The following is a 5,000-nucleotide window of genomic DNA, read 5'->3' as shown; positions in this document are numbered from 1 at the left end:
AGGTGTATTTAAGCACAGAAATAATACATGGGTTAGATGGGTAGTCCATACTGCGGCCAATGACATGACGGTAGATATGGAGGTGTCAACCCGAAGGATACAGGAGCTGGGTATGTGGACCCTGAAACAGAATGTATGTTAGTAGTTACGGCAGGGTAGTACACGGGCTGGCCTGGAACATCGTATGTCAGACGGACAGGGCCTCTCCGAAGCCTTTGTGGACGTTGTTCCTCAGACTCATTGGTTTCCAGGACGCTGGATGGCTCTGACTCATTGGCTGCCTCAAACGTCACATGGACACTCTCGGTTGGTGCATCATCATTAGGTGGCTCTGGGACATCCTCCTGTTCACAGTGATAGTTGTTGCCAATAACTGGAGAGTCTTGGTTGACCCGCAATTCTTCGGAAGGGTGCGCACTATTACCGGGCCGGACACACGGTTGCAGTTGACTTGGGACAAATGATGGGATATCTTCATTGCTGTTGTCTTCGTCTTGGCTAGCCGTGAACGAGTCTTGGGCAAACTGCTTGTCCTTTGGCACATGCATCCGCTTACGTTGTCTACGACCACTTCGGGAGGTTTGAGAAACTGGTAGATTGGATTCGCCCACAGGTAAGTAAGTACATGGTAGCAGTAAGTTGCGGTGTAGTACTCTGGATGGCTTGGCTCCCGATTCTGGTCGGACTTCGTAGACTGGCATGCCATTGCCCTTTTGCTCCACAACTATGTGCACCTCGTTTTCCCAGTATGACCTCAGTTTTCCTATTCCGCCTCGCTCACTCAGGTTTCGAACAAGCACTCTGTCTCCAGGCATAAGCACGATGTGTCGTACCTTCTTGTCATACTGTTTCTTTCCCCGCTGAGCATTCCGCTGGGCAGTTTCTGAAGCTATCTTGTAAGCTTCCGACATAGCATTTCGCCACTGTCTAACATACTCTGGGTAGGAACTGAATCCAGTGGGTGGTTTAAGATTAAACATCAGGTCAACAGGGAGACGCGGGGGTCTGCCAAATAGAAGGAAAAATGGGGCGTAACCTGTCGAGTCATTCTTCGTGCAATTATATGCATGTACCACTTTGTTCAGGTGATCACGCCACCTTGACTTGTGCTTTTCTGGTAGAGTCCGGAGCATCGAAAGTAATGTCCTGTTGAAACGTTCAACCTGACCATTCCCCTGGGGGTGGTACGGCGTAGTTCTTGAATGACGAGTTCCAAGAAGTTTATCCAGATTGTAAAACAGTTTGTTCTCAAATTCACCGCCTTGATCATGGTGGATTGTCTCAGGGACTCCAAAACGCAAGATGAAATCGTTGTATACCCTCGCTGCTGCAGTCTTTGCAGACTTATCTTTGGTTGCGTAAACTTGAGCATACCGGGTGAAGTGATCCATCACTACCAAGATGTACTGATAGCCTCCTGCGCTTGCTTCAACATGGAGGAAATCCAGTGAGACCATTTGAAAGGGCGCTGTGGTGACAATTGGGTTAAGTGGCTCTCGCTGCTTGATCACAGGTGGTTTTTGTTTGCTGCATCTGCATACTTTGGTAACAAAGTGTGTGATATCGTTTTTCATGTGTGGCCAGTAAAATCTTGCTTTTGTCAAATCAAACACTCTTTCAGCACCCAAGTGGCCCATGTCCTCATGGAGTTCTTTAAGAATAATCCTACGAAGTTTCCGGGGTAATACAACCTGTTCGTTTGTGCTTGTTTTACGGTACAATACATTGTCGTTTCCTAGGATCAGTTTGTTCCACTCGAACAGCAGCCGCTGTACGTCCCTGGATTCAGCTTTACTTTCTCTGACTGAAGGTCTCTTCCCTGTTTGTATGAAGTGCATAACCCTGCTAATCACTGGATCTAATTCTTGCTCTTGCTTAAGGTCAATGTGCTGGTCTGTTGTAATAATGTTGTCATCGTCTAGGGCTGTAATCGAATCAGTTAAAGCTGTTAGCCACGGAAAGTCACCTCGACTTTGAAACTGCACGGAACAGATAGTTGCCTGTACGACCTCTAAGCTGCTTCTTTCACTGCACATGGTCATGTAATCTTCAATGTTCAGAGGCATTCGTGACAGCGTGTCAGCATCACTATTGGACTTGCCTGGACGGTATTTCACTTGGAACCTGAAATCTGCTAGTTCGCCAACCCAGCGTAAGCTGGTCGCATTCAGCTTTGCGGAAGTCAGTATATATGTCAGCGGATTGTTATCGGTATACACTGTGAATTTGGGGTGCATAATATAGATAATCCCGGAATTGGTCCGACACTGCCCATTTCAAGGCCAGAAATTCCAATTTTCCGGCATGAAGGTTATAGTTCTTCTCTGCGGGTGTAAGAGTGCGGGACGCATATGCGATGACTCTGGTTTTCCCATCCTGTCGCTGATAGAGGACCGCACCAAGGCCATCATTACATGCATCCGTGTGAACAATAAATGGTTTTTCATAATCTGGATAGGCCATAATCGGTGGATTAGTCAGATATCCAATGAGTTCTCTCAATGACTGTTGATGGATTTTTGTCCACGTAATTGGTGTTGCAGATGGTAACTGGCCATTCCTTTTGTCCGAGGCCCTCCTCACAGTATGCTTGGGTGTACTTTCAGGCTTTGGTGTGTTTAACAGTCCATACAAGGGCTTGGCGAGACAGGCAAAATTGGGAATATAACGACGATAGTAACTCAGAAATCCAATTAACTGTCTCACTTCCCCGACAATCCTTGGTTTCTTTTCTGCAAGGGTAGTCACAGCAGTTATTCCACTGGGATCCACTCTATATCCATCTTTCGAAACAATACGTCCCAGGAAACAAACTTCTCTTCGAAAAAGTTTACATTTGGACGGCTTGAGTTTGATACCTTGCTGCCGGAGGCGCTTGAGTACTTTTCGTTTGTGTTCCACGTGTTCCTCGAAGGACTGGCTAAAAACGATGACATCATCTAAATAGGGAATGGCTATTTCATCCCTGAATTCGCCAAGGCAATGTTCCATGTATCGTTTAAAATTTGCGGGCGCATTTGTCAACCCGAAGGGTATGTGAACCCATTCATATAAACCCCACGGTGTGATGAACGCCGTGTATGGTCGGCTTTGTGGTGCTATGAAGCCCTGATGGTACGCCTTGCCCTGATCTAGGACGCTAAACCACGAATTACCACCTAAGCTATCCAGGGTTTCTTGTATTCTTGGAATGGGGTGTCTGTCAGGAACGGTACGACGGTTTAATTCGCGATAGTCCACACACAGTCGAAGAGTGCCATCCTTCTTCCTAACACACACTACTGGCAACGAATAAGATGATCGTGATTTGGTGATGAACAGTTTGTTCATTAGGTCTTCAATGTAGCTCTTCACTTCTTGATAAAGGGGCCGTGGGATTGACACGTAATTCCGCTGAACGGGTGTACTGTCTGACAACTCAATATCCATCTGAAGACCTTCCATGCACCCTATATCATCTTCATTGGTTGCAAATGAGGCGGCTTCTTCTTTCAACATCCGTTGTACTACTTCCTTTTGTTCCGTTGTCAGACTAGTCATGTCAACCTCAGGCACAGCATTATTTGGCTCCTTGCAAAGTCCTTCATCGTCTACTCCAGTAGGGGTACATGAGTCGTCTTTACGACAAGTTTCGGGCCCCTTCTCTTTGGCTAATCGGGCTTCCATGGGTGTAACAGACTTAACTAACTGCAATCTTCCCAGTGGGGTGCGGTTGGGAAGTGTAATGTCATGTTGACTTGTATTATGGACTTCAATATCAATTCGTGACACAGATCCCTTCTTAACAGTCTTTAGCGTTTCATAAATCTGGAGACCGGTTGGCCATTGAGCCATTTCATCAGGTTCGAACAGAACTGGTATCGTTGCTGACACAGGCCCAGTATTTGCCCTGCATGAAACATTAACAATCTGGCCCTTCGGGATGATAATGTCTCTCTTTGAAGTTCGGACAGTGCAGAGGTAATCATCACTTGGGGCTTGAATCAAGTTATTCAAAGTTTCCAGCTGCCTCTCATCACTATCTGGGAATCCTTTTTTGAAAGCACTTAAAATGTTGAATCCTGATGTAGACTCTCGTTCTTGAGTAGACATCTTTACTAATTCTGCAATGACATTGTAGCCCAATATTAGCATTTCTAGCCGATCAACTGTAATCAGAAATGGAACATGCACGTCTCGCACCTCCTCCGCCGATGAAGGAAGTCGCACCCTCACGTCAGCCCATCCAATGAAAGGAATCTTGGTTCCATTAGCTGCGGTTAGGTCAAGTCCTACACTGATCAGTTCTGATATATCCCCTCACCACTGTTCCTGGAAGTTTTTCCTCCAGCATGCCTCTTGTCATTATCGAGACCTGGGCACCAGTGTCCCATAAGGCAGTAACTTCATTGTCATCAAGTAAACACTTAACTGTACATTTTCTTCCAACTAGATTGACAACTTTTGCATGCTGTGTGGGTGTCAGGTGGCTGATAAATGCGGTTTCAAGGATTACTTGATTCTCTCTTTGTGACAGCTCCTTAATTGCTTGATAAATCGTCTTATGGGCGGACCACTGTTCTTTCTGGCATCTTTTAGAGCAATACCACACTGCCTGGCACTGGGAACAGCGTTGATAAGGGACTTGTGTTTCGGTTTTGGCGCAGCAGTTACATTGGTGGGACACATGTGGGGGCTCGGCTACTTCTGGTCCCGCACAAGTAGCCGTCTCTCGTTTAGCGATCTCTGTCCTGGTGACTGACCCTGTCGGCAACCAATGGCAACAGTGGTTACACCGTTCTTCCCCTTTCTCAAAGCAGGACTGGCATTTGGATGGTCGGGGTCTTGCTTCCCGTTGTTCCCAACCCCTTCCATAACTCCAACTGTTTCCTCCCTGTCGGACTGGTTGGGCGTTCGCTTCTGATCTACTCTTAACCTCCGTCTTCAATACTTCCACCTCAGCCTTGAGTTCTTGAAGTTCTGTTTTTGCCCGGTTTGGTAGGTTAGGATCCTTCTTCACG

The 5,000-nt window shown here is 46.7% G+C and overlaps 1 protein-coding gene across 1 annotated transcript in view; it reads left to right on the top strand.

The window, feature by feature from the left end:
* LOC138041530 (uncharacterized) overlaps positions 1–5,000 on the top strand; it is a 12,507-nt gene that overhangs the window by 4,763 nt on the left and 2,744 nt on the right. The window lies entirely within an intron of this gene.

The sequence above is a fragment of the Montipora capricornis genome, chromosome 3, assembly GCF_036669925.1.
Source record: "Montipora capricornis isolate CH-2021 chromosome 3, ASM3666992v2, whole genome shotgun sequence".
NCBI classification, from domain to species: domain Eukaryota; kingdom Metazoa; phylum Cnidaria; class Anthozoa; order Scleractinia; family Acroporidae; genus Montipora; species Montipora capricornis.
This window is presented reverse-complemented; position numbering and strand designations above follow the sequence as displayed.